The 10851-nt window shown below is 36.4% G+C and overlaps 1 non-coding gene across 1 annotated transcript; it reads left to right on the top strand.

Annotated features, from left to right (window-relative positions):
- Positions 1 to 9457: 9457 nt before the first annotated feature.
- LOC130460255 (small nucleolar RNA R71) lies at positions 9458 to 9564 on the top strand. Its single transcript, XR_008920186.1, has one exon. It is a non-coding gene; the product is annotated as a small nucleolar RNA R71 (small nucleolar RNA).
- The last annotated feature ends 1287 nt before the right edge of the window (positions 9565 to 10851 follow it).

Genomic DNA, 10851 nt, shown 5'->3' with positions numbered 1-10851 from the left:
AGACTCCGTCAAAGTGGGGGCTAACTGTAGACACCTACTTTTGTCCCCATTCCCGAAAGGGAAAGGTTCGATGATGAAAGCATAAATCTCCACTTGACAACGCATCTCCTATAAAATAAACGAATCTCAATTCCCCTTTTCATTTCGCCCGAAACCGGATATTTATAAAAAAACTGCTATTTATGGAAACCTGCTAAAAATAGTAACTGCCGTAAAAGGTAGCTTCTAAAAGTGGCAAATAATAAAGGATAGAAACCTGTCAGAATTAGGTGTTGCATTTCAACATAAATCCTAAATGAGATAGAAAACTGCGAGAATCCTATTCCTAATATGATTCGGAAATAAGAGTTAAGTATTAATTAAAATCCTAACGAGCCTAGAGTTCGTAACGGGCCCAGACGCATCCCGTCGCAAGGTTAATACGCACTAAAAGACTCGATTAAGTCTCAAACTCTACGGATTTCAGGAATCCGAATCTGACTAAAGAAAACAGCCCAGACCCTATTTTCAACGCCTGGCTCTGGGCGCCGAAATCTTCGGCGCCCAGGCCTGGGCGCTGAAAATACCAGGGTACGTGTTTTTTCCTAATTCTTTATGGATTAGAACTCTGCAATTCTATCTTTTCCACGAACTCTTGCCTATAAATACAGCCGTAAATTCGACGTGAAAGACACACACACAACACAATTATATTCTGAGTATTGACTCCAACCCTTAGCCTAAGCCTCACGCTGCGAAACTGTTCACGCGTTCTGTCGCAATCGATCCATAAATAGAACAGAACGTATCCTGTCCCATAATTGAGATTCGTTAAATAAAAAGGAGAAATAGCAAAGTCAAAGTGGTTAGTTTTCTGAGAACCGTGACGCACCTCTCAAGGGTGCGTCGTAATGTGCCCCTTCTCGATGATTTAATTGCTTTCCTCGCCCTTTTTATGAACTGTTAAACTAACTAAATCTGATTGTTCTATCACGCCTAACAAATATAATATTTTTGGGAAATTGGATTATCATGCTATGTCCCTTAATGCAATCTAAATCAGATAATCGCGATCGATCTAGTATTATATGTTGCATATTGCTAAAATCAACTCAGATTAGTTTAATAGTTAACGCATGTCCCTTCAATTATTTATGCTGAGCTAGTAAGGATATCCTGCCTCTGGAGTTATCGACGAGCAAAGTACTCCTCTCGGTAGTTACAGTCCCCCCAACCCTCAATCTCTACCTTGCGGGTGTATGTTGAGAGATCCCCACACCAGGGATCACAAGGGAACCTACGGCCGTCGTGGTCAAACATAATTGCACTCCCTTTATGTCACGATAACCGGGTTTTGTCAGTTTTTCTCATTGTCGTTAAAAACTGAATGGCGACTCCTATATTACTAGTCAATTGGGTGTATACTCACAGGAAATCCAATTACACTTGATTGAATAAAAGAATCGTCACACCCACGAGGGACGAGGTCACGCATTAGCCTCGTGCTTTTTCGACCCCCTCACAACCTTGAATTAATTTAAATTCATTTAATTCAACTGAAAAATAAATTAAATCAATGGATTCAATTATAATTTTATATGAGCTTTAAATTTTAATTAAATTTGTATGTTTCTGGTTAGACTAGAAATAAATTTTTATGTTTAAAATTAGTAAAGCATATAAAGTTATTGGTTTAAGTGGGAGTATTTTTAGTCATAAACTCTTGATTAGGTCTACAAATCCTTTAAGGTTAAACAACTATTGATTAGAATTAATAAGGACTGAATAATTGGTAGATTATTAGTGCCCTTGATTAATTGCTGCAAATATTTATGTGATGCATACAACGTGTTTTTACTAACCAGCTATGTGGGTCATTCATGATAATGAATGGGTGAATGGTATATGTTGTATATGTACTGTTTTGCAGGTTATGAAGTGACTAGTATGGCCCAAATAGGATAGAAAATATGGTATGCGTACCATTAATTTGAATGTAATTGGTCTAAAGCACCAAATTTGTCTTTCAATTCAAAAATGGTCTGCGTACCATCAAATAGTTGTAATTAGTTTAATTATAGCTTATCCTATTTGAAGAAAATGGCGCCTCCCACGGTGAAATTCAAGACGGAGTTTCCAATCCATTTTCAAGACGGACTTTGAAGTTGAAGCTTCAAGATGAAGTCGGGCCATACTAGATCACAATTATCTTATGCATGCTTTAAGTTATTTATTGCTTTTAAATATGTCTTAAATATGCATGAGATTGTGGCTTGATTATGTTGCATGATTAAGGATTTTAGTTCACTGAAAATCTAACCAACATAGTAAGAGCCTTAAGTTCCAAACTTAAAAATTGAGTTAAAAGGTGCCATGCCAAAATAACACTTACTTGGATATCCTTTACATCGATCTTAGTAATAGGTTTCCGCCATAGCGAGGTGTTACTTATCGATACTAAAGGGGTAAGGTACATAAATAATTGTGAGTACATGTTAGTTTTGGTGAAACTCAACGATATAAGTAAGGAGTCCTTTTATGTCGTGGCAAAATCGATAGGTTTACCTAATAAGTTCTTAGATGTACCTATCAACCAAGAGTAGTTTCTAGACTATTAGCAAAAGGCTTTTGCTTACCTAAAATGTTTTAGAATTGAGTCAAAATACAAAATGTGCTTAATTCTTCAATGGTTTTAGGGTCTTGGAATCATTTTATTCACACCTGCCGGAACAATAAATTCGAATAAAATGCCAATGACTTGTTTAAATTGCATGATTGCTTTAATTTCAAGTTATTATTCATGATAAATGTTTAGACTTTGCACGCTTCAATGTATGTTTTAATTATTGTTTATAATTAAATATCTTTACTGCAATAAATCCTTTTAGAAAGCTAACATTAAATTTCCTCGATTGGTAGTAAATTTAAGAACGATTCACGGAAATGAGAGAAAGTGAGCAATTTAAAATGTACGTTTCTTTTAGCGACTTTTATGGTTGTTTTCGAGTATCAAAATCGAATGGCAAACCGATTGGTGCTTATGAACTCAAATTACAATGTAGTTTTGAGATTATAAAGCATTGAGTTTAAACGCTCAGCTTTACCAATGGTTAACAACGTAATATCTTTTTCCATTTAATTCTCGAATGAGTCTAGTCCCTAGACATTCGAATAGATCGATGCTTAGAGAACTTTAGAAGCTTCTGGTAAGATCATCTAGTTGAAAAGAATATTCAACATAAAATAAAATGGTAAGAACTTTGGAATGACATTGGACATGTCTAACAAAGTATAAAAGTCAACACTAGAGAATTCAATTCTTAAGACTATAAGAAAGGGTACAAGAAATAGGAAAACAAGGAACAAATGAAAGGAATTTACGACTCCGTTTCTACCTATAAGTTTATGTGTAAAGAGTAGTGACCTAGCAATTAAACTTCCTTGGTATCATATACCGCTTGAGGTTCTTACTTCGGTAATAACTCAAACAATGGAAGCTAGGCTACACTAATGACCTACAAGTTGGAAATGAAGCATGGCAATGCTACATTAGTTGTAGGGTCATCTAGTTTGTTTTAAGTCCTTTTAAGGCTGGAACTTAATGGTTATTTTGTTCCATAATCAGCATACCTAAATTTCTGCTTCAAACACAGAAAGACTCATATTCAAGAAAAACAAAAGCAATGTTTGTTTGTTTATTTGAATGAAATGGTCATTTATGGGTTGAGTCAATATGCTTGATTAAAACAAACAACTCTTTAACAATAGAACTTTACTAGGTTCAAATCAGCCCCTTGATTTGAGTTTCACTAATCTTTGGCATTGTTGCTTAGACCATATCAACAAGTTAACATTCATAAGCTCTATTTTGATGGACTTTTGAAAGTTGATTGATTTCTAGATCATTCAAGACAAGCTAGTCTTACTTGTTGAAAGTAACAAAAGATATGAACTATTGTTAGAACGCCTAGACAATAGAGTTCAAAGATAAAGAAAGATTTTATGACTTTATTATTTCACATAGATTTGAGTGAATATAGGTTTATTTACTCAAAGTGATATAAGATTGAATCTGTTTGGCTAGTTTAAAGATTCAGAAGTATAAAATCCACTTGGCAAGAAATCATAAAGATCTAGGTTGGATCATGTTGATGATTACTTAAGTAAAAAATGATCATCAATGGTTGTGTGTAGTAAATTAAATCTAGCTCCATAAGATATCGCATATCTAAGTTAGAATGATCGAAGTCGATTAGTACTTGATTCGATCAATGATGTATCATAAAAACTTTTCCTATAATTTCTAAAACAAAATGCTCAACTACCACCAAACTAAACCAAAATTCGTCAAAGCTATTGAAAAGTAATTTCAGAATATCGTTTCATAATATATCTAAAGAGTTCCTAAACTCAGTGGGAGCTTAGTGTTTGTTATTCAACAAACTAAGGCCCAAGTATAGATATACGTTTCATTGTGATTTATTCAAATGAGACACAAGGGTATTGTTTCTACCACGAATTTTTGAGAACATAATGTTTGTTTGCTCGAAATAATGTCCTTTTGGAGATTCGTTTCCAAAATGACAAGTGGGAGAAAATACACCTCGAAAGTCTTCGAGACGAACAACAAACATAAAACGGACAATCCGGAGGCTTTTCGAAGTTCTTCAGAAAATCCGAACACTTATTCTTTAAGGACTTTAGAAGTGGCGTTAAAGAATAGACATCTCTTAGAAGACTTTACAAGTGCTTCAAGGAGAACAAAATATTCAAAGGACTCTCAAAGTGCCTATTGATATTCTATTGTTTGATGTTCTATACCCAAGTAGGCATAGAGTTCAAGTCACTGAAACTATGAGATTCTTCTATTAGATAGTGAAGAAACATAGAGTTCAGGTCAATGAAACTATGAGATTCTTCTATTAGATAGTGAAGAAACCTACAACTTGCAGTCTAACTATTATCATGTAGATTAATGAGTTTGTGACTTGTAAGAAAGCTATGACGAAATGTAGATTCCCTAAAATGGTTAGAGGCCATATATAGACTCAAGTGTTTTAGATGGTTAAAGGCCATAAAACATAACCAATGTTTTGATGACAAAATTAAAATTTTGTTGATTTGCAAGAATGGTTTACACCAATTGGTTGCAAATTGGTTTTAAGGATAAAAACCATCAAACATGGAATTGTTTTCACACACAAAGCTAGATTAGTTGCTAAAGGTTACAAGCAAATTCATGACATGGATTGTGTTGAAACCTCATGCATAATCACAATGCTCAAGTCTATAATTCAAGCAATGATTGCATATTGGTACATATGGCAATTGGATGACAAAACGTATTCCTCAATCAAATGTTGGAAGAAAACTATGTACATGGCATGTCATAGGATTTGTGGATCCAAATAATGCTTGAAATGAATGCTAGCTTATGAAATCTAAGTACAGATTTAAGCAAGCAATTGGGAATTGGAACTATATTTTTAGTGAAACTAATAAGTATTTTAGTTTCATAAAATGTACATGATTCTTATAGATATATAAGAAGTTTAGTGGGAGTACATAAAACTTAATTGGTCCTATGTGTGTCATACACATATCTCACTATTGTGAAATAACATTCAAATGCTAATGACTTAGATTTGAAAATTATTCATCAATGACGGACCAAGGCGAAACTTAGTGCATACTGGGTATTAAGATCTATTTAAGATCTTATAATATTATTTTAGATTAAGTAATGACATTTACTAAATCAAACACAAAAGACTCCATTGGAGATATTCGACCCATATGAATACATCTAAGTAAAAGATGTTTGAACTATGTATAAGAATTTACTAAGTTAAACATCAAAGGATCTAAATGAGATTCTTAACCTATATTATATGTCAAAGAATTTAACTGGATTTAGTATCTACTGAAACTAGATAAGCTAAAGTTACATGAATAGAATTCAATTCGGAATTATTCTGCAAAAGAATTTATCATGTATGATATAATATGAGGATCGCCAAAAACGTATCGTAAGGCTTTAGGCATGACGAACATATAACCAATCTCTATTGATCTAAGTAAAGATCAACTAGATTGAGATCAAGAATACTTATGGTACTTGAAAAGTACATAGGAATAGTTCTTGATTCAAGGAAATAAAGATATGCTAAATATTGATGCTACACGCATAAACACTGGCAAAGGGTCAAGCGGGATTCCTTTGGAGTTAACCATTGACAAAGACGAGCTAAAGAGCATCGTGGTTTGAAATGGCAACATGGATTGGAGACCATGAGTTGTTGCGTGGGAAATTAAAAATTAATTTCTATGTTCTAAGATATAGCTGGAAAGTCTTCCACAAATCTGTGAACTGCTTGGATAAGTAAATCCAAACAAAGCATCACTAGCAACCTAAACAGTTGAAGTAAAAGTACTTATTTCCCAAGAAGCAATAAAACAGGGTTGTTTAAAGTTCTTCACTGAACTTGGGTAGATCACCTATTTGCTGGCTTGATGGTTCTTCATTGCAAAATGCGTAGAACCACTCTTGAAGAAAGAAAGACATCTGCTAACTTGATGGTTCTTCATTGAGAAATGCGTAGAACCACTATTGTAGCAAGAAAGATTAGATCACAAAATAAACATACTCAAAAGGTCTTATCATCCTATCTCGAAGAACATTCGATGAAAAGGATATTAAGATTGGCAAAGCATGATAACTAAACCTATGCAACAAGTGAGAAGCAACACTCACGTTGTAGCACTGGAAATCAAGCATAGCTTTGAATTCCATGAACTGTTTTAAAGATGGGTTCGAGGCCCATGGTTGTAAAACATTACGGTTGAACATTTATCATATATGAAATGTATTTTCATATTCCATTTAATCTTGGTTTAGTATTAAATGATGAGTCCCTTCAATTTGACGATTTATTCAAGATAGACTGTCAGGACCAGTCCTGTGACTAAGAAATGTCTATCAAGTGAACTTGAATGTCAAAAGTTGAAAATGGTCCCTGGTCGGAGTTTTCTATAAAATTGGACGCGTAGAAAACGTTAGACGACTAGAATGCAAGATGACTAGTAGTTCTGTTTCTTGAACTATGTGGACATGGAAATGTCATAATCATTTGCATAGATACTTACTTTGGGAAGACTAGTATCAGACAGACCTATGAAACTTTACTGTAAGAGATGAAAATCTGTCATAAGTAAATTTCATTAAAATTATTAGACACTAAATCCTCAATACCTGAGTGATTTGAGATTACTTGTTTGAGAACTGCTTGCTTTGACGTTGACCAACCGTCACACCGTAAAAGGAGGCTATAAAGGCAACGCTCAGGTAATCACCTATCAAACGAAGTCTAATCTCAAGATCGCAAGATTGGGATTATCCTCCCATAAATCGGGATGAGATGCTAAAAGTTGTACAAGGCCACTCGGAGAGCTAGAAACTGTAAAATGCATGGCCGTGCTCAGATGAATCATAGGCTATGATTATCTGTTTATTTGATCAGTTGAAGTCTGAAACCGAGAAACACCCCTGGACATAATAAGGATGACAACTCTTACCTTATGTTCAAGAGCAAGAATCGAGCGACAAAGGAATTAGGAAATGCACACTTGTCCGTAAGGACAAGTGGGAGACTGAAGGAAATAATACCCTTGGTCCAAGTATGCATTTAATGTTAAGTCTAATAAATGCGGTTCAGTATTAATTAAACAAGTTAATAAATTCAGTGAGATCAAGTGAGCTGAATGCCTAGCTAGAGGCCGCTTCAGTTCAAGTGGAATTAATGATATTAATCCACAGCTTACTCTTGACTGAACCCGTAGGGTCACACAAATAGTACGTAAACGGATCAATTATTTAATGGCATTAAATACTCCATCTATGGATATTCGGAATCGACGGATCTTGGTTTCAGTGGGAGCTAAGATCGTCAAAGGCAAACAATGAATACTCCGGAAACGATGATATTGCCGGAAACGGAAATATGGATTGTATCGGAAATATAAATATTATCCAAGTCATAGATGTTGCCGGAAACGGAAACATGGTACGTATTGGAAAATATTATCGGAAATGGAAATATTGCCGGAATCGGAAATATTACCGAAAACGGAAATTTTGTCAAAATCGGAAATATTATCAGAATCGGAAAATAATTCCGGAAACGGAAATATTAAATATTTGTTCGAAACGGAAATTAATTCCGGAATCGGAAATGTTAAATATTGTTCGTATCGGAAATAAATTCCGGAATCGGGAATTTAATCGGAAGCGTATCGTACGAATTAGCATCGGACGAGGCCTGCCAGACGAAGGCCTAGCACGAAGCCGGGCCATCGCCCAGCAAGCCACACGCATCAATCGCACACAGCCAAGCCCCGCCAGGCCCAGCGCAAGGCCAGGCCCAGCAAGGCCTTGGCGCGCATAAATCTGGGCTGTGACATTTGGGCTGCGAGCGAGTGCAGCTCGCGTGGGCCGCTAGGCTTGCGCGGATGGTGCTCGTGCTCGTGCTCGTGTACGATTGTGTGTAATACAAATCTTAAAGCTATTAGAATTTGTTCTATGATTAAATCCTAATCCTAGTAGATAGATTTTATTTAATAAGAGTCCTAATAGGATTCTAATTAAACTAAATTGGTATTCTAATAGGATTCTAAGTCCTTTTCCATAACTCTATAAATATGTGCTTAGGGTCACAAATTTATAAACGTAAGAATTCAAGTATTCAAAGTGATTTTTGAGAGCAAAAATTCAGTCACATCATTGCCTACAATAGCCGAAAATTCTAAGTACCTTAAGGGCAATTCTAGTTGGTCAAGATTAAGGCGGATCCGGACGTGCTGTGGACTATCTACGGAGGGACGACACTTGGAGTCCTAAAGACTTGTTCTTGTTCGGTTCGGGCGCAGCTAGGGAGAGCACGCTACAAAGTGTATGCATCTGAATTATGCTAAATGATTATGTGTTAATAATATGTTTCCTGGCTTTATGGTTTTTCCGCATGATTTATGTTTATTCATATGTATCATAACCTAACACGGATTGTTCTGCTTGTAGGACAGGAATGCATTGCATTGTTCGATAGAGCTCCGGCATTCCTGTGCATAATGGCCTTGCATCCCACATCTATTACAGACATTGGCAGATTGGGCACTCATTGCAGCGACACTAGCATGTTGGGTGGATTGGGAAGATGTGATCTGTACATTATCCAGCTTGTGATGTAGGGCAGTTAGCTGAGCAGTAAGTTGTTCAATAGAATTCATCTTATGCTTAACACCCCGGTCGGCAAAACCTCTAGGATTCCCATATTAGGCACTATGGATGGCCGTCTCCTCAATCACCTTTAAAGCTCTAGGTACCTCTAGTTGCATAAATCTCCCACTGGCAGCTGAATCCAAAAGACACCAAGACTCATTACCCAGACCATTATAGAACTGCTGAACCAGGAACCAGTCATCCAAACCGTGATGCGGGCACTCTCTTTGCAAGTCCTTGAATCTCTCCCAAACCTCGAACAAACTCTCATCTTCTTGTTGAGAGATACCTAATATCTGACCCCTCAGACGAGCTGTCTTCTCAGGTGGGAAATATTTAACATAGAACGCAAGGGCCAAGGAATTCCAATCGGTGATTTTCATAGCTGCGCGGTTGAGACTGTTAATCCATAGCTTTGCCTTCCCACTCAATGAAAATGGAAAGAGTATCTCCATAGTCTGCTCCGGTGTTAAATTTTTCTGCTTAATGGTGGCACAATACTGAATGAAAGAATGAATAAGGAGATTAGGATCTTCACCCTTTTCCCCACCGAATTGGTGTCTCTCGATCATGTTTATCAGCTGGGGTTCGATCTTGAAATTCTCGACCGCAATAGAAGGCATGATTGCCTTGGGAAGCATAGACAAACTTGGCTTAGAATAGTCTGTAAGCCTTGGCACAAGTGGGGGTGGTGGTGGTGGTGCTTGGTCACCCATCTCTGAATCTGTATGGAATAGATTGCTAATCAGATAGTCGGATTCAGAGTCAGAATAGTCCCTCAACTGTTCAACGAATCTACGCCGTCTACGAAAGGTCCATTCAGGTTCAGGATCGAACGAAGTCAGATCGCTGGTATGGACAGTCCTGGGCATAAACAAGTAAAAACTAGAAAACAGTCGTGAGATCCGATCTCAAGGAACGGGAGTCCCTTGAGAAGTAACAAACAATAATCTAGAAAAACAATTAATAACAGAAAATAAAACCGTTTCCCCGGCAACGGCGCCAAAATTTGATAGGCTGAATCGCACTCCTATCAAAGATAAACCTAACGTTCACCAACTATAGCAAGGGAAGCAGGGATCGTATCCACAGGGAAACAACGTTCTTCTACTATTAATAGACTAATCTAGACTACTGGTAACAAGAAGTGGATTGGTTTGTATATTAAACTAAAGAAAATAATCAAATCGGAAAATAACAATATTAAAGGAATCTAGGGCAGCGGTTCACCATAAATGCAGACCGGGATTGGACAACGGACAGTAACAATCAATCAACAATCATAACTAGGAAAACATGCATCTCTCGAATCTTATGAATTCCTTAGGATAGAACAACTAGCGGGCTCTCGCTACGTACTAGAAATAATTCCTATCTAATAGCCACAGACCAAAAACATCAGATTTATACCTCTCGGCGCATAATCTAAGGTTAATCAAACTCAAATCAAAATAGTCCGGCCGAACAGAATTGATGAGCAATAATAATAAGTTATAGAAATTACAATCAATCAATCAATCAATTAATCAAGTCCACATATAATCCCAATCATGCATTCATGGATCCCCTAAACCCTAGAAATTAAACTACTCACTCAT

Source organism: Spinacia oleracea, chromosome 4 (genome assembly GCF_020520425.1).
Source record: "Spinacia oleracea cultivar Varoflay chromosome 4, BTI_SOV_V1, whole genome shotgun sequence".
NCBI lineage: Eukaryota > Viridiplantae > Streptophyta > Magnoliopsida > Caryophyllales > Amaranthaceae > Spinacia > Spinacia oleracea.
Note: the sequence above shows the minus strand (reverse complement) of the source record. Positions and strands in the feature narration are given on the sequence as shown.